We start from the raw sequence: 27156 nt of genomic DNA on the forward strand, positions 1-27156 counted from the left end.
AAAAGGCCCAAGTGAGGAGAAAAAGAGCCTACCGTGATAGAGAAAAGTGATGACAGGCGAAATGAGCATATAAGTGAAAGAACAGAAAAGGGAGGAATGAACAGAAAAGGAAGGGAGGAAAGAGTAGAAAGGGGAGGGAAGAAAAGAGAGCAGAGGGGAAGGAGGAAAGGAAAGAAAGAGGAATACGAGAAAGGGAAGGGCAGAAAGAACAGAAGGGGAGGAAGGCAAAGAACGGAAAGGGGAGGGAGGAAAGAACAGGGAGGAAAGGTAATGGAAGAGGAAAAATGGGAGGACGGAAAGAACAGAAAGGGAAGGGAGGAAAGACGAGAAAGGGGAGGGAGGGAGGGAAGAATAGAAATGGGAGGACGGAAAGAACAGAAAGGAGAGGGAGGAAAGAACAGGGAGGGAGGAAAGAAGAAAGGGGAGGGAGGAAAGAACAGAATGAGAAGTGAGGAAAGAACAGAAAAAGGAGGGAAGTAAGAACAGAAAGGGGAGGAAAGAAACAACAGAAAGGAGAGGGAGGGAAGAACGAAAAGGGGAGGGAGGGAAGAACAGAAAGGGGAGGGAGGAAAGAACAGAAAGGGGAGGGAGGAAAGAACAGAATGAGAAGTGAGGAAAGAACAGAATGAGAAGTGAGGAAAGAACAGAAAAAGGAGGGGAGTAAGAACAGAAAGGGGAGAAAAGAAACAACAGAAAGGGGAGGGAGGGAAGAACGAAAAGGGGAGGGAGGGAAGAACGAAAAGGGGAGGGAGGGAAGAACAGAAAGGGGAGGGAGGGAAGAACAGAAAGGGGAGGGAGGAAAGAACAGAAAGGGGAGGGAGGAAAGAACAGAAAGGGGAGGGAGGAAAGAACAGAAAGGGGAGGGAGGAAAGAACAGAAAGGGGAGGGAGGAAAGAACAGAAAGGGGAGGGAGGAAAGAACAGAAAGGGGAGGGAGGAAAGAACAGAAAGGGGAGGGAGGAAAGGACTGAAAGGAGAGAGAAGGAAGAACAGGACGGGGGGGAAGGAAAGAACAGAATGGGGAGGGAGGAAAGAACAAAGGGAAGGGAGGAAAGAACAGAAAAGTGAGGGAGGAAAGAACAGAAAGGGGAGAGAAGGAAGAACAGGACGGGGAGGGAGGAAAGAACAGATATGGGAGGGGAGGGAGGAGAGAACAGAAAGGGGAGGGAAGAAAGAACAGATGGGGAGGGACGGAAAGAACAGAAAGGGGAGGGGAGGGGGGGGAAACAGAAGGGAAGGGAGGAAACAACAGAAGGGGAGGAAATTTAAGAGGAGAAAGGGGAGGGAGGAAGGAACAGAGAGTGGGTGAAGGAAAGAACAAAGGGGAGGGAGGAAAGAACAGAAAGGGGTGGAAGGAAAGAACAGAAAGGGGAGGGGGGAATGAGCAGAAAGGGGAGGGGGAAATGAGCAGAAAGGGGAGGGAGGAAAGAACAGAAAGGGGAGGGAGGAAAGAAGAGAAATGGGAGGGAGGAAAGAACAGAAAGAGGAGGGAAGAAAGAACAGAAAGGGAGGCAATGGAAGGAGAAAGTGGAGGGAGGAAAGAACAGAAAGTGGAGGGAGGAAAGAACAGAAAGGGGAGGGAGGAAAGAACAGAAAGGGGAGGGAGGAGAGAACAGAAAGGGGAGGGCGGAGAGAACAGAAAGGGGAGGGAGGAGAGAACAGAAAGGGGAGGGAGGAGAGAACAGAAAGGGGAGGGCGGAAAGAACAGAAAGGGGAGGGAGGAAAGAACAGAAAGGGGAGGGAGGAAAGAACAGAAAGGGGAGGGAGGAAAGAACAGAAAGGGGAGGGAGGAAAGAACAGAAAGGGGAGGGAGGAAAGAACAGAAAGGGGAGGGAGGAAAGAACAGAAAGGGGAGGGAGGAAAGAACAGAAAGGGGGGGAAAAGGAAACAAAAATATGATGCAGAAAATTCATTACATTATTCAGTTCTGAAATGGCTGATCAGGAGCGTAGAGGACCAGAGCTAGGTTCCGAAGTTCATTATTACTAGGGTAGCCGGTCACTTATCCCTGAGCGGCAATTATGCTGCCAATATATTCCAGCATCCATATCCTGTTGGAGCATCATAACCCACTGAACCACCAAGCGTCCATCTGTAGATTGTATGGTTACCACCCAACGTAGTAAGGGGTTTGAGTACAGGAAACCAATTTGCTCGTCACTCATTGTAGTCACAAGCCGGAAGTACTGTATCAAACGAGTGGATGGTACGCCCTAAACCACCACATTAAAAAGAAAAAAAAAGTAAAAGAGAAAGAGCTTAGGGTATAATAGGGCGACAGAAAGTGTAAAGAGGAAGTAGGGAAAGGAACTGGAAGAAGTGTGATAGTTTCAGAAGCAGCAAAAAAGAGAGGGAAAGGAAAGAGAGAGAGGAAATAGAGAGGGAGTAAGAGGCGTTGCGAAGAAGAAAGGGAGAGATAGGAAGGTTGAGAGAGAGAGAGAGAGAGAGAGAAGGGGGGGGGTACAGTACATAACAGAAAGAATGAGCATGGTAAGGATACAGAATGACAGAGATGAGGGTATGGGACGGAGAAAGAAGAATGAAGGTAAGAATGATGCAAGGATGATTGGAGAAAGGGTACAGGGAAGGTAGGGAAAACGAGATAGAATGAAGGTAGGAAGGATGCAAGGAGAATGGAAGAAAAGGAAGGTAAGGAAGAAGCAGGGAATGGGGGAGACAAAGGGATGGTGGGGAGGGACAGAGAAGGTGACGGTAGGGAGGGAGAAAAAGAGACGGTAGGGAGAAATAGGAAAGGGCGGTAAGGAGGAAGAGACAGAAAGGGACGGTATGGAGGGAGAAGGAGAAAGGGACAATATGGAGGGGGAGAGAGAGAGAGAGAGAGAGAGAGAGAGAGAGGAACGGTAAAGAGGGAGAAAGAGAAAGGAACGGTTAGGAGGGAGAAAGAGAACCACAGGGAGGGAGAATGAAAACGACGACAGGAAGGGAGAAAGAGCAAGGGACGGTAAGGGGGAGAAAGAGGAAGAGACGATAGGAAGGGAGACTGAGGAACGGACGGTAGGAAGGAAGAGAAAGAAACGTTCGGGAAGAAGAAAGAAAAAGGGTCGATAGGGAGGGGAGGAAAGTGGACTGGACGGTAAGGAAGGGAGAAAGAGGAAGTGATGGTACGAAGGGAGAAAGGGACGGTAGGAAGAGATAAAAAAAAAAAAAGGGGGGGGATGGTGGGGAGGGAGAAATTGAAAAGGATGGCAGGAAGGAAGCAAATGAAAGGGGCGACAGGATGTGAGAAAGAGGAAGGGACAGTAAGGAGGGAGAGAGAGGAAGCCATGGTAGGAAGGGAGAAAGAGAAAGGAACGGTAGGAAGAGAGAAAGGGTAGGCAATGAGAAAGTAAAATGGACGGTAGGGAGGAAGGACGAGAAAGTGACGGTGGGAAGGGGACGAGAAAGTGACGGTAGGGAGGGAGAAATAGAAAGGAACCGTAGAGAGAGAGAGAGAGAGAGAGAGAGAGAGAGAGAGAGAGAGAGAGAGAGGATACGAAGGGAAAAAGGGACTGTAGGAAGAGAGTAAGGGATAAAGACTGTAGGAAGGGAACAAGAAAAAAGGGACTGTAGGAAGGGAGAATGAGAACAGGACGTACGGAAGGAGAGATGGTAGGGAGGGGAGGGAGAAAAAGGAAAGGACGGCAGGAAGGGAGAAAGAAAGGGACGGAAAGAAGAAGAAAGAGAAAGGGACGGAAGGAAGGGAGAAAGAGAGAGCAATGGTAGGGAGGGAGAAACAGAAGGTGACGGTAGGAACAAGCGAAAGTGATCATGGGGAGGGAGAAATAGGAAGTGATGGTAGGAAGGGAGAAAGGGGAAGTGATGGTAGGAAGGGAGAAAGGGGAAGTGATGGTAGGAAGGGAGAAAGAGGAAGTGATGGTAGGAAGGGAGAAATAGGAAGTGATGGTAGGAAGGCAGAAAGGGGAAGTGATGGTAGGAAGGGTGAAAGAGGAAGTGATGGTAGGAAGGGAGAAAGAGGAAGTGAAGGTAGGAAGGGTGAAAGAGGAAGTGATGGTAGGAAGGGAGAAAGAGGAAGTGATGGTAGGAAGGGAGAAAGGGGAAGTGATGGTAGGAAGGGAGAAAGAAGAAGTGATGGTAGGAAGGGTGAAACAGGAAGTGATGGTAGGAAGGGAGAAAGAGAAAGTGATGGTAGGAAGCGAGAAAGAGTAAGGGACGGTAGGAAATGTGAATGTGAAAGGAACAATGGGAAAAGAAAATGGGGGGAAAAATGACAAACGCTTTCAAACACAAATATTTGGTCTCCGCGGGGAAGCTTAGGCAAATAATACTGCATAATACAAAGCCGCCACGTGGAGGAAAGGGACTGGGGACAATTTCTCTTCTGAAAAACAATGTCAGCATCACTACGCTTTTTGTTTGCTCTTTCCATGAACACTCAGCCACAACTACTACCGATACAACTACAACTGCATCACTCAACCACTACCAGTATCATCACCACCTTCAACCATCACAATCACCACCATCCCATTCAACCACCCTCGCCACCACTACCATCCCAATCAACCACCATCACTACCCCACTCATACACAACCACCTCCACCGCCACAATCATACTCCATAACCACCAACCACCCTCACCACCACCACCACCACCATCACCCTACTTCACCACCAGTACCCTATTCATTCACCACTATCTCCACCCCAACAATCACACTCCACAGCCATCATCACCACCCACTCAGCCAATGCCACCACCACGACTATCACCACAACAATCACACTCCATAGCCATCATCACCACCCACTCAGCCAATACCACCACGACGACGACGACCACCACCACCACCACCACCACCCCACTGAACTCCCACTTGAACTCCTCACCACCACCCTTACCACCATCACCCCACTCAACCCCCATCCTGCACTTTTTGGCTAACTTTTTCCGTGAATCCACTTGTACCAACGCAGTTTCTGACTGTTTTTGTGAGCAAATCGTGTCTGGCTCACTGTTCTGTGTCATGGCTCACCGTGCCGTGATATCAAACATGCAGGTGACAACAATCCCTCCTGCGCCAAACAGAATTCACTAAAAATCGCAAGGATAGATCCATACTGGAGTTCAAGGGTCATACTGGGGTTCTTAATTACTTTAGTTCGATGGCGTACATATATTTTTAAATTCTATTCCTGGCACCCCTAGACAGTTAAATTTGTGCCAGGGCTGACTTTTGGGACTGGAGGGGTTAGCTGCAGCCTTCGTTAACCCCTTTACTGCCAGGTGTTTCCCCTTAGCTCAATAAAATCGTCTGGAGATAGCATGAAGAAATGAAAATACACGTCACTGGTGATAGACGGTTAAAGATCCCAGAATCAATCAACAGATTTGCAAGATAAATTTCTTAGAAAAATTTTTACCGATCATCGTCACGTCGTGACCGATAAACCAAAAACACACTAAGTCTGTCTTTCTCTTGTCATAAAGCTGAGGTAAGCAATGTCCAAATATTTATTTAGTTCTCGACTGCATCATCTGTTAGGTATTGTTAGAAATCTCATGCATATGTGGACTGTACAATACAGTCTGGATGATGGTTATGATTATCTCACTCTCAGTCTGCTCGAGCTTTTGCAGTGGCAAAGCAGGAAAGGATGAGCAACTTTTTTTATTACAAAATGATGCAGTGTGTATATATATATATATATATATATATATATATATATATATATATATATATATATATATATATATATATATATATATATTATATATATGTAAAGACAAACTACAATTACGCCAGTACGAAAAACCCACCAATTTTAATCTGTAATAGGATATTCTGTGAAAACATGAGGCTAACTAAAGCCATATTTACAAACAAAATGAAAGGTGCATTTAATGTGGTGGTACTTTCGAGGATACAATACCCAGCCCCCTCCTCGACCTTGAAAAATAAACAAAGAAAAAAAATGTAGGAATGGACTGTGATGATCGTATTATACATCTTTGCAAAGTTCATGGTGAGGGAGGCGAGATGGTTGGCATGAAGGGTGCAGTGAGGGGCAAGACTCCATGACTGAAGCTTTAAGACAGAAGTTGAGGTTGCTCCTGCACTGGAAGTATCCCCACCCATTATACAGCCTTGTTGGTTGTGCATGAGTGATTACTGACTGTGCTATTCTTTGTTAAAAATATGCACTTTTAGAATACTGCACTGTCAACGGAAAAAAATAAAAATATCGATACTGGGTAGCGATTTGAGACGATCCTTGGCGGGTTTTCCATGCAAATGGAAAAATTACAATGCAATTTCCAGTGTTACCTCAACACTGCTGACGTTAAAAGTTCGTGGAGATGCTTGTGTGACGAAACCTTCACTGTTACATCTCTGCACGTGACTAAATGATAAGGTGTTTCGTGGTTGGACATAATGAACATGCAGCTACGAAGGATTTTTTTTTTTTTTTTAAGGAATTATGGTAAATGCAGTATATTAAATAAAGCGAAGTGAAAAAGTTTTCCCTAACTTTATTACTGATTAATTCAAGTAGTCTTCGACTACTATATATTACTATTATTATTTATGTACACATGGCAACTAATGTTTATTATTAATTAGACGGACCGGGGATTAGCAAACAGCAACTATAAATATTTACAGCGAATAATTACTATACTATTTATAGTACTAGACGTAATCTAGTTAAGGAAGTGGTTCGCAGCAAGAGGAGTGGACTGTTGAGTTTAAGGTTACAAGTTCGATCACCGACCAGGGTAAGGAATAAATAGTTTGATCAACTGAGTACCGCTAAAGCAGTCTGCAATTACCTCTTCAAGACCCATCTATCTGCCATCACATCAGCTCTGAATGAGATAATCCTGGCATGTTTCAGCGGCTACAGACGGTTCGGTATGGTTGCCTGTCAGCGAAACGTGAGGCTGTATTATTCCTAGTACTAGTTCATAAGAGGACTGCTGGTCTTTAGGGAAATAACTGTTTAGATAAATTCAGAGACGAACACACACACACACACACACACACACACACACACACACACGGTTACTTAACAGTCATTTTCAACTGGAGAAAATTTTCCACTGTTTCAGCTCTCTGTTACCTTTCAGAATCCCGGAATGTCTTCTTCTTTTGAGGGGGTGACAAAAATTTAAATCTACCAATGTTATGTCTGAACGATGCCAAGGTTAGGTCCACAGGATGCTTAGGTTCGGTCTGAGGGATATGGCTTACACTGTTAGGTTAAGATGGTTCCGTCTGGCTGAAGTGGTATCCCCATCCTATTGCCTTTCAAAATAAATGCAGGATGGGTTCGAAGGAGGACAAAAAGAAGATTCAAATGACGCCTGGTTTAGGTTCGAAGTTTGCCAAGATCCGTAGGATATCATCTTCCGGTGAAATCAGTCAGCTTTGAACTCGAATCGTTATTTCCTTAGTGTTGGAGATTTTCATGGGGGAAATGAAGGTCATGTGTGAATAAGACACACTACGCTGCACGAAAAACACGTATACGAAAACCGGTCTGTTTGTTTGCGTAAGTCACGATGATTAATAAACACAGAAGAAAGGATCCTCAGATCTGTGTGTCTGTATGGTGTTACTTTTTACACCAGAAAACCCTATTAATGACCTAAATCCAAAAAAAAAAATGAAGAAGGCGTGTAGGGGTATGTGCCCAACGAACAACTGTGCCAAGTCAGATTAGAATTGGTGAAGAAAAGAAGGAATAGTGCCTAGCTGCAAAAGTGTTTGAAAAAAGATATCAAGAAGAGCGAAACTGAAGAATTACAGTAGGTCTCCAAAGTATCGCGTGAAGACCCAAGTAAGTGAACTCAAGATTGCTCAACCTGCCAATACTTTTACAACACAATCCACACCTGTAATTCAAAAACTGATATAGCACACTTACTTACTCCTTCAGCCAACCCCTCCCCTCCAGCATTTCCCCCCCTCCCTGTCAACCAGGGATTTAAAGACCAGGACCAGGTGAGGGAGCATCAAGGTCAAGGCAAATTTTACGGAATAGGGAAGTTTATGAGTTTGGTCAGAGCTGGGGCCCTGAGGGTGAATGGTGGTGGTGAAATCTTTTGGAGTGAGTTAAGCGCCAAACGAAAATAATAATAATAATAATAATAATAATAATAAAATAATAATAATAATAATAATAAATAATAATAAACTATAGTATAATGTTACTGTAACCGTGAAATCAATAAATTTATGTTACTGTTTCTGCCACTGCCGCCGTCTCCGTTGCACGTTACTATTGCTTCTACTATCCTTCTTCACTATTGTCTGTTACTGAGCTTATCCTTTCGTTACCATATTGATGTACATATGTATTTCTCCAAGTTCATGCCAATCGATTAAGATATATGAATAAAGGTAAGATAAATTGGTCACAGCTGGCTTGGCGATATAAGATAGCATAGTCCTTTATTTGCATTCTCGTAAAAAAAAAAAAAAAAAAAAAAAAATCTAATACATTAATTTATTTTCTGTTCAGCTGAAATCCCTGTCAATTTTTAACCCATATTTCAGCGTCCACTCCTAGTCTGACCTACACCCCCTCTTACCCCACACCTACTCATCTGCCCACACCTATTCCCACCTTCACACCACTTTTCTTATTTCCACCTCTACCTTTACTCCCACTTCCACCTCTACTCCTACCTTCATCAACTTTGCTCATATTCCCACCTCAGCCCCTAACCTCACCACCACCCACCTCCACCTCTACTCCCACTATCACTCCTACTCCTATCTCCATCACTACTCCCACCTTCATCCCTTTTCCAATCTCCACTCCTACTCCCATCTTCTCCCTACTCCCACCTCTACCCGTACTCCCACTTTTAGCCTATGCTCCTGCCGCTACTATACCTCTCACCATATTATTTTTTCTATGCAGCTGACTCTGGACACAGGTTAAGAAGCCCGCTTTCGAGGTTCAATGGTCCACCTAAGGCATGCCAACAAAGGGATGATTTCTGCAGCCTTAACACGTCACCTGACACTGCGGCGTAATTTCCACCATCCCGTGTGCCACGCTATGGATATCACATTCAAAATACATCTGGTGCCATGGCATTATAGTCGGTCTGTTTTCACCTGAGGGAACTGGGCCACTCCCACAACTTGATGACTAAGTCGTGCTTGCAAGAAAATCGATGAACATATGTTACTGCGTTAGGAATCTCTCTCTCTCTCTCTCTCTCTCTCTCTCTCTCTAACAGTTCAACTAAGCCTTCCATCTGACTACACCTGGCCACCAACCGAACTGAAAGGGGTTAGAGATCTTTGTCAAGTTAAAATAAACGACTATAGTAGAATGTGCTGTATAATATATATGACTTGGTACATGGGAGCATCAAAATTACATCCTCTAACTGCCCCCAGTAACATCCAGGACTGATCTCCTAACCACAGTCCCTATCCTTATGCTCTTTACAATCTCCGCCACCACTTCAATACCAACTAATTTCCCTACCACAATCTCCTACCTCAACAGCGCCACAGCACGGACTATCCATCATCATCACAAAAACCACACATCCCTTCGTACCCCTCATGCATTAAAAAATGAATGATTAAACGACAAAGCTTCTAACAGCAATAACAGCACCGCAGCAACTCACGCCATTAAACAGCCGAGCACAATAGTTCCCGCGGCTGTCAATCATTTTTGCCTGAGCTGTCTCTCCCTCCTTCGCCCCCGAGGTTGGAGCGAGGCACCAAAAGTAATGGCCATTGTTATCATTTCATGTTTCCAGCAGGCGAATTATTAGGAGGGGTATTTTGCAAGAGTGTGGGACGAGAGTGGGGGGAGAAGACTGGAGGAGAGTAAGGTACGCAGGAAAGTGAGGTACGGAGAAGAGTGAGGCACGGAAGAGAGTGAGGCACGGAAGAGAGTGAGGTACAGAGGAGGGTGAGGTACGGTGTACAGTGAGGTACTGAGAAGAGTGAGGTATAGAGGATTATGGAAGGAGTGGAAAAAAAAAAAAAAAGGTGAATAGGAGAGAAAGAGGACGGAGGAGAGGGGAGGTGAGAGGATGGAGAAGAGGAAGAAGAAAGTGGAGAAGATAAAGGAGGAGAACAGAAGGGAACAAAGGGAAGAAGACACGGCAAGAAGAGGAGGGGATAGAATGTAGATGGAAACAGAAAAGGGGCAGAAGTGAGAGGGGAGGGGAGGGGTAGGTAGAGACGGAGAGGGGAAAAAAAGGAGACGGGGAAAACAAGGGATTGGAACGAGTACAATGGACAGCATATAACAAACTTACTGAGCCTTACGATGGTGCTTCTTGTTGAATGTCAGAATATGATTTAAGTGTCTCTTGTGGCATAACAAGATAAGGACAGTACAAAGACACAATGCCCCTTCCCGTGCCACCAATACCTCCTGGTGAACTCGACAAGAAATGGCACACAGGATAACAATACACCATACAAAAACTGTCACCGACATAGGACAGGATAACTGGGAAACATATTCTAGTATACTCTTATCTGTTCCAGTGCCGCCTTGCTGTGGGTAGAACATATTGCTTTCCACATGGAACAAATTTATACCAGCACCATCAAAACCCTTACCTTTTTGCCACCTAAATAAATAAAGCAGTTACTGAATACTTTACAAATTCCTGTGAGAATAATGGTGTTGAACTGAGGATACCGATGTAGAGAAGGGGAGGATGGGAAGGAGAAAAGGGAAAGGTACTGTGTGTGTGTGTGTGTGTGTGTGTGTGTGTGTGTGTGTGTGTGTGTGTGTGTGTGTGTGTGTGTGTGTGTGTGTGTGTGTGTGTGTGTGTGTGTGTGTAAATTGGAGGAAAGATGGTTAACAAAAAAGGATACGACAAAAACTCAAATTAGGAAACTGAAAAGGAGAATGATGCAGACTGGAAGAAAGGAAGAGGTGGTGGGAGAAGGGATGTAGATAGAGGGTGTGGGAGACGGGAGTAGCTACAGGGTGTGGGGGAAGGGAAGTAGATAGAGTGTGTGGGAGAAGAGAAGGAGATGGAGGGTGTGAGAGAAGGGAAGCAGACAGAGCGTGTGGGAGAAGAGAAACAAACAAAAGGAAGGAGTGAGAACAGTACAGAGCAAGAACACTAAGAAAGGTTATGACAGAATTAGAAAAGTTATGTACCTCAATCTTGCACGAAATGAAATCTGGAAGAAATATGTACGACAGAATACAAAATACAATACGTTGGAAAATGGAATGGAAGCAAATTAATGAGAAAAGGTGTAGTATACAGAAAGAATGAGTGAAGATGTAAGGAAGATAAAGTGGAGGAGATAAAAAACGAAGATTTAAAAAAAAACAGCTGAACAGATGCGAATGAATGAGCGAGGATCTTAATATTGTGACACTGGAAAATGAGAAAAGGCGCAAGGAAGAACCATAAACGTGGAAGCGAAGAAAAGAGTCAAGAGACGGAAAACTTGAAAGAAAAACTAAATGGGAGCAAATGAAAGAGTGAGAATACAAAAAATTAAAAAGGAAGATGGAAAAAGATCAGGGAAAATAAGGAAAAGATTAAGGAGAATAAGGAAACATAAGGACAGACGAAAAAGGAAAAAAGTGTAAGAGATGGAGGGTACGAGAGGAGATGGTGGGTGCATCGAGTGAGAAGGGAACAATGGAGGCGAAAATCATTAACCCACTTGCTCACCTCGGTAATAATTCACTGCTGGGGGAAAGTGTGTAGCATTATTTACGATACTGCCTCATTGTTGACACGCTAGAATAAGGACTGGTAATGAGGAACGTGTGAGGCGCCCTTGCATGTGTTTTATTATTATTATTATTATTATTATTATTATTATTATTTACTACTACTACTACTACTACTACTACTTCTACCACCACCACCACCACCACTACTACTACTACTACCACTACTACTACTATTATTATTATTATTATTAACCATCCACTCACTCGACGTAGTGCTGCTGTAGGATGTCTGTCCTTTCCTCCTCTTCTTTCCTTCCTTCCTCCTCTGTCTGTCTTTGCTTCATTCTTTCCACGTCTTTCAGCCTACGGGTGACTTTACACTCCCACTTCTTTCTTTCCTTCATTCTTTCCTCTTCCTTCTGCCTATGGGTGACTCTACACTGAGTGACAAGCCAAATGGTTTCCTGTACACGTGGAAACCATTTACTACGCTGGGTGGTAACCATATAACCAAATTATGATGCCTTGTGGTTTAGAGGGTAATTACGGCGCTCCAATCGGATTGAGCCGGTGAAGGTTTACATCCAAGGGATAGTTGGGGTTTACTGCTCACGTAATGCCACTCAGGGATGAGTGAGGATGGTCATTCTCATCTTCAATGCCTGGACCAACTTGCCTAGCTCCGGGCTCCTACGCTCCTTATGGGGCAACGCAGGATTGGATGATAACGACGACGACGACGACGATGATGATGATGATGATGATGATGATGATTATCATCATCATTTCGAAATCGTGCTTCCTTGATGTCAAGGCGTCTGGTGTGATCTAGGTTAGAAAAAAATTCCCTGATTTGAATGGCGGCGTACCAAAGATTAGATCCAAGGGGTTACTAGATACTGTACTCTCCAATCATCATATGCCACCAAGGGAAGGGGCTGGCCACCTAAATTTAGACATAGTGGACTACGGTAACCTGATTTCACTACGATAATGTCTTTTTACCATCCACCTGACAAAGTCAGGGAAGGGTGTTATCATCACTGTGATCAACAGGTGTCCATCCGTAAAATTGGGCGGCAGGGCGGCTGGCCGGGAGTTGAGATTTCGTTTCCAGGCCAGAACTCAAAAGTATTCACTACAGAGTCATGAATTTTCACATATTTATGTGTCTTACAGTGAACTGGTACCTTTCGATGGGCAGAATGCTGTCTTTATTTTTTTTTTTTTTTTAATAATGAAAAAGTAAAAAAAAAATATATAAATATATATATAATAACAATAATAATAATAATAATAATTTCTCCAGACTTCAATGCGACGTGCGCGCAAGGAATCTGAAGGGCCCAGGTTGTGTGTCCTCAAGGCGCTCTCCTTAGGGCCACCTTTAAAACAAAAGACTGGCGGGATGGGGAGTGAAGGCCGTTATGCGCTTGGTTAGGTGTGCAGGGAGGTGGGGGGGGGGTATGTGCATGGTCAGATGGAGAGTTGCAACAGCATAGCGTTGCCCGTTTCTGTTTCCTTATTGCAGCCTCGCTTAATGAAAATCTCATACTGAAGGAGTTAATGAAAGTTATATTTAATCTCTCTAGTGCAAATATCTCTCTCTCTTCAGCCAAACAAAATCGTCTAAAGTAATCCAGGAAAAAAAAAAAAAAGTCTGTGTTAAGTGGTTAATGAAGAAAAGAAAGAATTATTACCCCCGAGGACTGCAGCTCATCGCGGGTTACGAAATTGTGCCTCTGATACATTTTTTTTTTTTTTTTTTTTTTTTAATGACAACATCCCGCTGAAGCGCTATCCACAATGCCCCATGCAGCCAAACCGTGAAATAAGATTATAATTAAAATGTTTGTGTGCGTGTGTTTTTTTGCCCACGTAACAGAAATACCTCACACAAGAATTTCTTACCAAATTATACCATGCCATACAAGGTTACGAGATCAGTGCACAGTCAGCTCAGTGTAACTCCATAAATAAGTCAGCGCCCTCACTTACACTTGAAATAAAACGGGGTTGGTATTTGGCTTATCTGTCACGGCTCAAGGAAAGGGCATGATTATATAAGGAAATATATTTACCTGTATACAAGGAGAAAGAAATACTCTACAGGGAAGTAACTACAAATTTACCTGTATACAATTAAAATGAAATACTACGCAGAGAAGTAACTGTCTCTTTTTTTGGTAACTTTCTATAGGAAGGAGACAAAAGATACAAAGATGGTGAGGTGAAGAAAGTCGATATAATAAGGAATCTAGTAACATTTCGTAGTATCCCATCCTTTCGTAACCTCTCCCTCTACAAATGCGAACGAGCCGAATGCAAGGCCAAGTGTCTATATAATAATAATAATAATAATAATAATAATAATAATAATAAAAAAGGTAGTTCAGTTATATAAGTTCCAAATATTTCTCATTTCTGCTCAAATTATACAACTGGCACTCCAAAAGGAAGGGCACAGCACAAGGTGAAGGGAGGGACTCAAAGGAGCTGTCATATCTGAAAGGCAGGGGGGAGGGGAAGGAGTATTGGTATTCATTATTTGAAAGATCTAACAGGTAGCCAAATTCAGTGACAAGCACGTCTCTCATTATTTAGTTTGACTGTATATTTCACTTTGATATTAATTCTAGTTTTGAGTCTCTGGCAGATGTATAAATAAAGACAGACCATAAACAAGCAACCTTATACTCAACTATGGGTAAAGAGAGATTCTGAATGAGTGAGGACAAAGGCATAAGCAAGCAATTTAACCACCTTCTTACCCTCTACAGTCATGTCACTTATCATTTATTTCATTCCTGTTACTTCATTACGATTATACTCAGTTTTAACAGACAATAGAATATCTCTCAATCGCCTCGTCCCTACTAATCGTCTCCTCTAAATTAACCCCTTCAGCCCAATGAGGCATCCATTACGGTCTTGCTACTGCGACTAAGTTTCAACAAGCTTAGGGGAAACTTCTCAGATTGGAAAAGCTAAATATTACTTTCGTCAATCGATTCACGTCCTAGGTTTCTGCTTTGTTGAATAATAACGTCTGACAAGGGTGAAAATAAACAAACATAAATCACAATAATAAAGGAATCAATAAAGCAATCTAGAGGTAACAAGAATAAAGCAAATAATACGTCACTACATTGAAGATTTTGAAATGAAGTTATACATGAGGTAAATGCGGAAAATAATATGCACGGTATAAGTGGTTTGTGGGAAAAAAAAAAAAAAAAAACGGATTCAACTGGATAAGCTGAAGAAATTGTGTAAATGTGGAAGGTGTGTAAATGTGGTTTGTGAATAAAATAACATACGAGTACTTTCAGATTTACGCAGACAAGCTGAAGGAAATGTGTAAATGTAGTGAAAGTTTCAAATGCGTAACGTACGTGGTAAATTTTGCAAATATGTAAATGTCCAACTGATAGTGAACGTGTAAATATGGTATATGTATATCTAGTAAATGTGTAAATGTGGGCAGTACGTAACAGCGACAAATGTGTAAATGTGGGAAATACCTAACAGTGGCAAATGTGTAAATGTGGTAAATATGCAACTGTGGTAAATGTGTAAATGTGACTTGTAAATGTGGCAGGAGGTGGCCTAACAAACAGCGTCCCCTCTTGACCTGATTGCGGCAAGTGTGGAGTGGGCGAGGAACAGCTTGTAGGGGTGTGGGGAGGGACGTCTGCTGCAGGGTAAGGATGTGGTACGTATTTTCTTGTATAAGTTAGATTCAACGTGTGTGTGTGTGTGTGTGTGTGTGTGTGTGTGTGTGTGTGTGTGTGTGTGTGTGTGTGTGTGTGTGTGTGTGTGTGTGTGTGTGTGTGTGTGTGTGTGTGTGTGTGTGTGTGTGTGTGTGTGTGTGTGTGTGTGTGTGTGTGTGTGTGTGTGTGTGTGTGTGTGTGTGTGTGTGTGTGTGTGTGTGTGTGTGTGTGTGTGTGTGTGTGTGTGTGTGTGTGTGTGTGTGTGTGTGTGTGTGTGTGTGTGTGTGTGTGTGTGTGTGTGTGTGTGTGTGTGTGTGTGTGTGTGTGTGTGTGTGTGTGTGTGTGCGCAAATACACTGGACAAAACATAAATGTACTGCTCGCACTTACTTTCCTTTCTACCAATCATCCCCTTCCATTCTGCTGCAACCCACAATTTTGTTTTGCACGCTTCGTACTAAAAAGAAAACTTTCCTTATACCTTCCATTTACTCCATCTCTTCTATTCTTCTGTCCGTCCATGTGCCCCTACTTTTACCTCTCTTTCAGCATCTGTTCTTTCATTTACTCTCCCTACCCTTCCCGCTCCTTTCATCTACCCTCTACTGTTGCAATTTTGGTACTTTCTTTGTATATCATCCTACATCTCCCTTTCTTATCTATCCTTCTATCCATCGTCTACATCTATATCTAACCTCTCCTCATCAACCCTCTCCCTTATACCTACCTCTCCATATATCCTCTCTCCTTTCCCTCACCTTCCGCATCAACCTCTTCATCAACACATTAATATTTTCATCTCTCCTTACCATCTCCTGCATCAAACCCTTCATCAACTCTGCCCCTCCACCTCCACCTATTCTCCACCCTCTAATTCTAACCTCTCCCCTACACACCCCTTCCTCTCCACCCTGATACACCCTCCCTCCACCCACCACTCCCCCAACAACAGCCCTCCAAGGCGGCCCCACGGAGACAGCCCCGATTTTGCCCCGTTTCCTTGATCGAAGTGTTTTTGCAGGTGACGGTGGGGAAACGATGTGGCCCCAAAACAGGATTCAGACTCAGCTAAGAAAACTTTTGTCTATTGTCGGCTTCCTGTTTGGACAAGGGGTTACGGCCGGAGAGGGGAGAAGCGGAAAGAGGGGATGAACGGCAGGGAGGTGTGAGGAAGAGGGAGGGAAAAGAGGCGAAGATGGAGAGAAAAGGGGTGGGAAACAGATGAGAGAGGGAAGAAGAAAAAGAGAGGAGATAGAAGAGGGGATGACAGAGGAGGGTCTGATGAAGAGGGAGGGAGAGGAAGGGTGAAAAGGAGAGAGGTGCGACGCAGAGGCAAAGAGGGGAAGCGGAGGAAGAGGGGATGAACTAGAGGGAGGTGTGAGGAAGACAGAGGTGTGAGGAAGACAGAGGTGTAAGAAGTACATAGGAGGACACAAGAAGTACAAACAGGAGGTCTACTGGCCCATAACGAAGGTAGAATGGGAAATAAATTAATTCTACTTAGATCTCACCAACGTGTTTGAAAGACATGTGGGGAAGAGGAAGAGAGTCTGGGATAAAGAAAGGTGAGAGGAAGGAGACAGGAAGAGGAAAAACGTAAAACAGAGGGAGGTGTGAGGGAAAGAGGGCAGAGGAGGAGGGGCAGAGGAAAAAATATAGACGGAGAAGAGAAAAAGGAGTGATGAGATAAAGGAAAGTGTCAGGAATCGGGCAGAAGAAAGGATTAAGAAGCAGGGGAGAGAGAGAGAGAGAGAGAGAGAGAGAGAGAGAGAGAGAGAGAGAGAGAGAGAGAGAGAGAGAGCGGTAATGAGGGTACAAGAGGTCCGGGAGGGTAAGAGGAACGATAAAGAAAAAGAAAAAGGAACAGAAAAAAGGAAAGCGAGAGAAAAGGGGAGGAGGGGAAAAAACAGGAAGGAAACAAGGAAGGAGAGAGAGAGAGTAAGAAGGAGAGTGAGGCAGGAAGAAAGGCAAGTGAGGCTGGAAGGACGAGGAAGAAAGGAGAGTGAAGGCGGAAGAAGAGAGATGCAGGAGGGAGAGAGAGAAGATATGAGAGATGAACCTGAGTTAAGAGGCAAGAGGAAAGAAAATGAAGGGCGAAAGAAAGAGGAATAAAGAGGATGGGGATAAAGAAGGGATAAGAGGACGGGGTACGGAGGCGATAAGGGGAAGAAGAATGAAAAGGAGAGGGAACCATTAGCATTCGATATGGTCAAAGGATAAACAAAGAAGTAAACGTTCAGTGATGGAAGGAGGCAAGAGGAAAAGGAGGAACAGAGATGGAATAAGGAGGTATGATGGAGAGGAAAGAAGGAAAAAAAAAAAAAAAGATAAGAAAAATAGGATGGAAAAGAAAAAAAGTGGTGAAGCAAAAAAATGGAAAAGGAGGGACAAAACAGGAAGAGAAGAGGAAAGGAGGTAAAAGGAAGAGGAAATGGAAGAGAAGAAAGACAAAAAGAAGGAAGAAATAAAAGGAGAAGACAAGAGTAAGTGAATCGGGAGAAAGGAGGAGTAAACGGAAGAGGAAAGTAAGAGGGAAATAGGGAGGGAGGGAAATGGCCTAGGTGGAAGAAGTAATCATGAAAAGAATAAAGGGAGAAATAAAATGGAGGGATGAAAACGCAACACAGATAGAAAAAGAAAGAAGTGGGGGTGAGAAAAGACGATAAAAAATGAAGATGGTAAAGATGCGGTAGATAAGACATGCATACAGAGATGAGGAGTAGAAAGGGTAGATGAGAGCGGCAAGAAAAGATAAGTTTAGAAAAGGAAAAGGAAACTGAAAAAATAAAGAGAAAGGGAAGAGGAATTATTGTTAAGAGACGAACTGAGAGAGAGAGAGAGAGAGAGAGAGAGAGAGAGAGAGATAACCGATATTATAAAAGAGGACGAAAACTAAGAGAGAAGAAAACGATTAATGAACCAATTATGGGGTAAAAGACTAACTAAAAGAAGGAGAAGGAAGGAGAAAGGAAGTAAAAACAAGGAGGAAATGAGAAACCTAGGAGGAAGAGAGGCGACAGGAGATAAATAGCAGAAAGGTAAAGAAAAAACAAACGAAAGAGAGAGGAGTGACACGGAAAAAGGGGAGAGGGAGAGCGAGAGAGGCAGAGGGGGAGGGAGAGAACCAGAGAGAGGAAAGGAGGGAGGGAGGGAGAAAAGTGAATTGTTTTCTTTTGAGGGGGACATGCAGAGGCGGGATGGGGGTGGGAGGGCGGGACGGGAGGAGAGAGAGAGGTGTGGGAGGGAGGGAAGGAGGGAAGGAAGGAGAGATCATCGAGGAGAGGAAAAGGGAATGGATGAAAAATGAGAGGGAAGGGAAGCGAGGACAGACTGGTTTGGGTAGGTGGAGGGAGAGAGAAGAGATGGGAAGGACTGTCGCGTGGTGATGGGAGAGGGAGGACAGAAAGCTGTGTGTAGAGATAAGATAGACAGTAATCATATGCAAAGAAAGAAGGAACCTAAAAAAAAAAAAAAAAGCTGTCACTTCCAAAGAAAGCTAAAAAAAAGAAAGACAACCTCAAAAGCTTTCATTCCAAGATGCCTGGACACGAATCATATTACAGACGGGAGCCCAGACGCAAAGTGAAAGACAAACTGAAGAAGACGGTTCCATTGATGACTATATGTTTACCTGAAGGACAGACAGTTTAACTCTTGCAACAGGGAATTGGCGAGTCCTGTGTAGATAAATGGACGCTGCATGCCCGCCGTGAAGGGAAGGGAGAGAGAAGCCTGTGTGGGTGGAGGGAGGGAAGAGAGACGTGTGTGGAGGGAGGAAGGGAGGAAAGACGGGTGGCAGGGAGGAAAGACGGGAAGATGGGGAAGTGTGGAGGGAAGAGACATGTGTAGATGGATGGGAAATGTGGGGGTGGAGGGAGGTGAGACAAGTGTGGGATGATGGAGGAGAGTGACAGGTGTGTGTGTGTGTGTGTGTGTGTGTGTGTGTGTGTGTGTGTGTGAGAGAGAGAGAGAGAGAGAGAGAGAGAGAGAGAGAGAGAATGTGGGAAGAGGTGGGACGGAAGGTGTGGGTGGAAAAATGGGGAGGGAAAGGGACAAGAAGACAGGTAATGAAGGGGAGAAGGGAGGCGGGAGAGAGATGATGGGAGTGAGAAGAGAGAAGAGAGAGGAGCGAGTGGAGGGGGGTTGATAAATAAATAAATAAAGAAGATGGACGACGCCAGTAAAAAAGCGCTGTTAAAAATTTAGTTGCATCATTACCCAAGATAAATTAACTGATAACAGTAGTGTAAAATTCATAGAGTTCATTAAAGTCAATCAGCTTTATATGCAGGGAATAACTGGCCATAAAAATAATACAGTACTTGACCCGCCGTAGTTGATGATATGAGGAGGCACATACATATATAGCTACATACAAATATACATAGCTACTCACACACACACACACACACACACACACACACACACACACACACACACACACACACACACAATAAATAAACAAGTAACAGGCAAACCAACATTACCGAAAAATCATGTAAAAAAAGGAACATTGGGTGCAAATGCACGCGCGCACGCACACAAAGAATAATACGCAAACAGAAAGCATGGGACTAAATGTGCACACACAAAAATTGCACACACACATAAACACACACAAAGAAAACCATGCCAACAAAACCCATAGCACTGGAAACACACACACACACACACACACACACACACACACACACACACACACACACACACACACACACACACACAGCGGGTAGAATCAACATGGATGGGGAGAGTAGCAACGGGGGGTGGCAGCGAATGGGAGGGGTGGAGGGGTAGGAAGGGGATGGGGAGGCGTAAAGAGATGGAGATAAGAGAAGGAGTGGAAAGGGCAAGAGGGCGAGGGGACGGGCAAAGGGAAGGACGAGGGACGGGGCGGAGGAGTAGAAGACCAGAAAGAGCGGGGAAGGGGAGAGATGAAAAGAAAAAGAACGATGAAAAAAAGAAATGGCGGAGAGCAGGAAGGACCAAAAGGAAAGAAAGGAGGGAACGTCTGGAAAGGGGGGAGGAACAAGAGAAAAGGAAGGGGAAAGCAGTGGAAAGGGAGAAAGATAGGGAAAGAATGGGTAAAAAAGGATAGAGGAAGAAGGAGTTCGAAGAGGAAAATTAAGAAGTGGAGGAGGGGGGGGGGAGAAGAGGAAAGGGGAGAGGATGATGAGTAAAGTTAGGAGACTGTGGGTCGGGAGGGGGGAGAAAAGGGTAGGGAGTAGGAGGAGACGGGGAGGGGAAAGGGAGAGGGAGAGGGAGAGCAGCAGGGAAGAGATGAAAATAAGGATCTAGGAGGAAAGTGAAAAAAAGAAGGGAAAGTGAACAAAGGTAGGACGAAAGGGGAAGAAGAGGAAAGGGAAGGGAGGAGGATTAAGGTGGGACAGGAAAAGGGAGGATGAGGGAGAGGAAAAGCAAAGAGCTATATCTATCTATGTATCTATTTATTCATACAGGTTGATTCACTACTCTGGGTCCCCAAATAACTTCAATATTTTTGTTATTAATGGATCGATTTATGTGAAACTTGGTACTTACTTTCTTCACTTCATTATAAAATATCCATAGTTATATAAAAACTAGAAAGCTGTCTCCTTCAACGCTTAATTATAACTGACCTCGGTGTCCCAAACTGGCTACTTTTCGATGTTGCTTATCTACGGGGACGGCTGCATTCTCACCAATAAAACAACGGGTTCTTTTCAGGTGATCAAGTGTGCCAGGCTTGTGTTTAAACTCATTTCTTTTAAAGTGACCCCACAGGCAGGAAAAAATAGCAGAACTAAAAATACGTGGACTGAATCTATACCCCTTGACCAAATGATGCCCACTCACCACTGTGCTGATAAAATAACAATTAATTTCTACATATCTCTTTTATTTCAAATGTTGGTGAATTTCTCAGATAGAGCTTATGGCTGACACAGACTGAGGTTATTATGTACGGAGTTTCATTTCAATCCGTTCATTTTTAACAGATATGCTGACATTATTATAGGGGCTTAGAATACTGAATTACCTGTACTGACATTTTTTTATATCTGAGAAATGCGGATATTTATAGCTATGAGAATACGAAGGGAAAGGGACAGGGAATGATGAATTAGGGGATGGAAACAGAGAAGGGACACTTAACAGGGAAAGAGAGGAGTTAGAAAAAGGATGAAGGCAAATTGAGAAGAGCAAGCAGGCACAGGGTATGATAAAGGGAGGAAGGAAGAAGTAAACACATGGAGGGGGTGGGAGGGAGAGAGGAATAGCAGAAGGGAGTGAATCATTATGGAAGCTGGCGGACAAGAAGGGACGATCAAGCAGACCTGTAAAGTAGGACGGGGAGGGAGGTAATCAGGGTATGGATGAAGGGAGGCAAGGAGGAAGGCAGGTATTGGGAAGGGAACAATGCAAAGTAAGGCAGACAGACAGGCCTGGCGAAGGGAGCACTGCAAGGTAAGGCAGACAGGCAGGCATGGGGTAGAGAATAAGGCGCGGTACGGCAGACGGGAAGGCATACGGAAGGGAGTAATGCACGGTAAGGAAGAAAGGCAGGCATGGGGAAGAGAGCAATGCAAGGTATGGCAGAAAGGCATGCACTGGGAAGGGAAAAATGCAAGGTAAGGCAGACAGGCATGGAAAGTAAGAAAAGCAGATAGAGGAAGTAAAGATGAGCGAAAGGCAAGTAGGGCCGAAAGCAAGCAAGGCAGGCAGGTAAGCAGGCAATGAACGAAAGCATGCAGAGGGAAGTGTGAGGGAGGAAGGCAACTAGAGTAAGAGGAGGTAGGCAAATTGGAAGGAGAGCAGGCATGACACAAGGGAGATGGGATGGTAGGTAAAGGCAGGCAGGCAGGTAGGAAGGCAGGCACGCACGCACGCAAGCAGGCAGGCAGGCAAGGTAGGGAAGGAGGGAGCGGTGGCATGACACCAAGACGGGTAGGTTGGATGGTAGGGGGAGTATTAGGCCGGCAGGCAAGTAAAGGAGGAGGAAATGAAGAGAGTATGAAGGAGGTGGACAAAGGGGGAGGGGTGACAAAATGAGGGAGTAAGGGAGAGAAGGACGGTGAGTGTATAAAGGAAGGGAGGGATAGAGCCAAGGTGTGAGGGGGAAGGATGGAGAGGTAAAGGCAAGGTGAAACTGGGAGGAGGGTAGGAAGGGAGAGTTTAGAGGCAAGGTAAGGAGGGAGGAAGGGGACAGAGGCAAGGTGAGAGAGAGGGTGAAGGAAGGGGGGTAGTAGCAAGGGTAGGGAGGGAGGGAGGGAGGGAGGAAGGGAGGGAGAGGTGGAAGCAAGGTGAGGAAGAGCGGGAGGGAGCAGTGTGAGACAACACAATGAGCGCCACCACCAACACGACCCCCTCCTGTTGTCTCACTTCACCACCACCACACACACCAGGTGGCAACCCCCCCCACACACGCATATTATACTCTCACACAAACACGGGCGCACAAAATTATTATATATATATATATATATATATATATATATATATATATATATATATGAGAAACATTACACCTGTGGACATAGGTGGAGAGTTTTTAATGCTCCAGCAGGGAATCGAACCCGTGAATCCTGGATAGAAGCCAGGCACTGGTATCACTACACTATGGCGTGAAAAAACTAAGCCACTCGAATTCTATAAAGAACCAAGTAAATCCATTATGAGTGGATATGTTTCACACACACACACACACACACACACACACACACACACACACTTTCCTTCAGTGTTCAATCTCACCTGACATGAATTTTTTTTTTTTTAATGACGGGGAGTAAAGAGAATAATGAAGCAAGATTTATACCTGTGATCAGTTACACAAATCCAAGCTCGGATGACTAATAGCCTACTTAACCCAGCTAGTCCTTCTCTGCCACCTTTTCACACTCTCATGGTCAAGATAATTCTACTATTATTTCAGCTAACGCCACACAGTTTTATTCAAATGAGGCTGATTCATAGCAACGTGAATGTTAAGAATTACACCTAAACCCTGCCATGACGATTAACATATTATTATACGAATCTGCATATAGTAACAACACTTCCAGCGGGTGAGACAGAAAATCCTTATATTGCAATCTCAAGAAAATTAAAAGCATTATTATGGTTCGTTCACCTCAACTTGGTCCAGATTTTCGTTCTTTTGCAGCTTGTTTCACGTAGCTCAATGGCAGAAAAAGACAATACAGCCTTCCCATGGCACACTCTTCGTGACCTGCATCATATTCTATTGCTAATCTGTTGGTATAGCTCAGCATTCAAGATGATGATAAGGAAATTCTAGGCCAAGTTAGAGTGAAAAGAGTATATTAACGTGGAGAGGGACCAACAGGCATAATGCAGTAATCATCGTTTGTGGTGTCAGAATGTGTTGCTCGTAATATGTCCGGATAATTCTTCGATCGACTGTATAAGTAAATCCGGCTCCAAGATTAAAATTTTAAACAACTTAAAAGTCTCATTCCAGTTACCAGCATACCATATTTTGATTTACTCTCTTGTCATTCATCACTCAGTATCATCTACATTCAGACATAACCACTCACGAATATTCACAAAACCCTGCACCAGTCTGCTATGATCCTGTTTACTGTACACAAGTAATAAGAGCATCCGGACTATATATCCACGATTTGAAATATTCCATCATTCGACCACTGCTCACCGGCTTTGCTTCCATTTCATTCACACATGTTCAGACCTCTCTCCAAACCCCATCCATATATGCACTGGACATCGTGGGGAGATTGCACACCCTTGTCTCGATTCATTATTGAAACTGAATCCATCACTCAAACATGCGTGTGTCTATATGCATGTTTAATGCCAAGAGAAAAACTTTGTAGGATTTGGCATTTTTCACTCCACACCATACAAACGTAAATCTTTCCACAATCTCTCCCTTGGCCACCATGCAATACGTTTTTGTTAAAATCATAAATATCATGCTGTCCATCTCACATGCTTTCTCCACTGTTTATACTGAAAACATTTTGGTACTCGCATTCCATACCACTCCTGAACCAACAGTTCATCCCTCACAAATACTTTATGGTATCTTCCTTTCGTTTTCATTCACCAGTGTTTTTTCACATACCTCATTTACAACACACAAGTAATGTATTCTAGGATAATTTTCCATTTGTTGCAGTTTCCATTACTATAACAAAGGGTAAAATTTCAGCCTTACAATTTCACTATACTTATTCATACCATTCTCAGGTACATTTCTCATGCAGGTAGAGCTCGGTGTACTCTCTCCACTAAATACATTTAATCAATTGCACATACATGGATTCTCTCTCTATGTATGTAAGTAGAGAGAGAGAGAGAGAGTGTGTGTGTGTGTGTGTGTGTGTGTGTGTGTTCAATACAGAGGTGCTCTATACAGGAAGTCCACCTCACCAGTGTTACAAGGCTAAGGAGGTGGGGGAAGGACACACACTCGAGGATGAAGGGAAGGCCACACACCCTAATGCGCAGACTATATATATTTACCGATATGTTCTTACCGCCCCAAGTCCCCCCCCCCCCTTTTTTTTTTTTTTTTTTGCGATCTCCAAACAGATTTAATAAACTCAGGGGATATTTGTCGCAGTGAAGGGATTAACGAATTATATATCAAACGTCTCTAACATGCGTATATCACTGTAGGTCTCTCAAAGGCTGAATAAAATTAAGTGGTAGTTGCATGAATAAAATTTTATGTACACCATCGTTCTTAACGCATTGGATCCCAGGGGTGCTGGGCGAGGCATGGCACTGGGTGGGTACTAAGCGTACCGCCCTCCGCCTGTCGGCTCATAGTCGCGAAGCTCATAGGTCCCTAACCGGGGGTTCCCTACTTTATAAAGACTTGAAAAATCCCAGTTCTGTCCAATATTCCGGACACTGGGCTCCAATGGGTTAAGGAGTTTACACACACACACACACACACACACACACACACACACACACACACACACACACACACACACACACACACAAAGTGCGGCCTATGAAGCACAAATACAGTAATCAAAATTCTCAAGACATTCTACTGTTATAAAGCTACCATCACTCACTCCGAAACCAAATAACCCTAACAGAATAATGGATTTTTTTGTGTGTGTTTTTAAATCTGACGCGAAATCTGACACCTTATTCTTCTTACTGGACAAATTCCCCCCCCCCCTTGTCCTTCGTCCCGACAGTACAGTTAGGGACCAGGACTTAACAATGACTATTGCGGGTTGTGTTCTAAATCTAGGCAAAGACCGTAACTCAGAAAAAAAAAAAAAATAATAATACTGCCTTTCTGATCCTCGTGCTGTCCACAGGGATTGACTCCAAGTTGTTTTCTTTATGGCCTCTGACGTCCTCCTCTCTTCCTCGCCCATATTCCATCCCTATTCCTCCTGGCCCCCCCCCCCACCCATTACTCCTACCTCTTCCCCATCAACCATCCTTCACCCTTACTCCATTCTTCAAGTTTCCCTTAACACCACTTCTCTTTTGCTCATCCCTCACTCTGTATTCTATCCTATACTTTGTTCCATAACTCCTCCCTTCACTCACTCCTTGTCACCCTTCAACACTCCCATTTTCCTTCCTTCATTCCTTTTACTCAGCAGTTTCGTTCTTTCCCTCTCATCTTTCACAGTTCTCTTTCCCTCGCTCTCAACCCTTATCACCCTCATCACATTATCTCCCTCACTATCACCCTTCATCACTCTCACCCTCATGACTCCATCCCTCATTACTCTCTCTCCCACTCTCTTACCTCTTATCTCTCTCCCTCGCAACACTCATCTTTCTCATTTTCCCTCGTTCTCATTCCTCATCATTCTCACTCCTCTCCATTCTCAATCCCCAATTCTCTCCCCTTCCCCTCGTCTCTCTCTCTCTCTCTCTCTCTCTGTTCCCTCTCCTCCTCCACGCCTTCATATATACCCACAGCGAGTTATAATGCCGTGAATCTCGCATATCGCCCGCATTAAACTTCTCACGCCCGACTTTCCAAAACTCTTTTCACAAGTTCCTCGGAGTCGTCTCGCTCAGGCTCAAACGCCCCTTCAGTTTTTCACAGAGACGGAGATGGGCTGCTGACCTTTTCAATACGACGACGTCTTTGTTTCATTCTTGCTGACTACAGAGTGCTCTTCATTCGGCTTACGAGAGGAGAGAGAGAGAGAGTACCTAATCCACTCAGTTCGAACTCTCTCCCGAGCTGAACAAAATCGTCCGGAGATAACACGAATAAAAATCCTCGTATTGCAACGCTTATCCCATTCGACACCGTGGCATCTTTACGGTGATATCCTATATTAGTTTCATCCTCGCTGCTTCCAGACGATTTTATTCAGCTCTAGGGGAGATCTCTTGCGGCAAAGAAGTCAACGAATTCAATACCGCAGACGATTTTATTCAGCTAAGGGAGATTTCTTGCGCGGAGTCAATGAATGGTACACCAAATCTCCCCCGTTCAAAGTCTCTCTCCTTCGCGAAACAAAATAATCTCGAGACTGGAAGACCAGGTATACAGGATGGTCTAAAAAATTACGCAACCCAGTTCTCGTGTGTTGCGGGAACGGCCCATATTGTGTTGCCTGTGTCTGACTTGTACCACATTCCTATTTACGCAACCTTTTATATTTCTATAGTTTTTTTTTTTTTTTTTTTTTTTTTTTTATGTGTCCCTTGACTGCATGCTTTGTTACTAAGTGCATGAAAAGTTCAGGATGTCTTCGCTCATAAAAACAAAGTAAGGCGTCCGCGCAACTCACAAGATCGGAAAGCGGTATGTA

This window comes from Coenobita brevimanus, chromosome 68 (genome assembly GCF_032717465.1).
Source record: "Coenobita brevimanus isolate Jiangsu-jjx chromosome 68, ASM3271746v2, whole genome shotgun sequence".
NCBI classification, from domain to species: domain Eukaryota; kingdom Metazoa; phylum Arthropoda; class Malacostraca; order Decapoda; family Coenobitidae; genus Coenobita; species Coenobita brevimanus.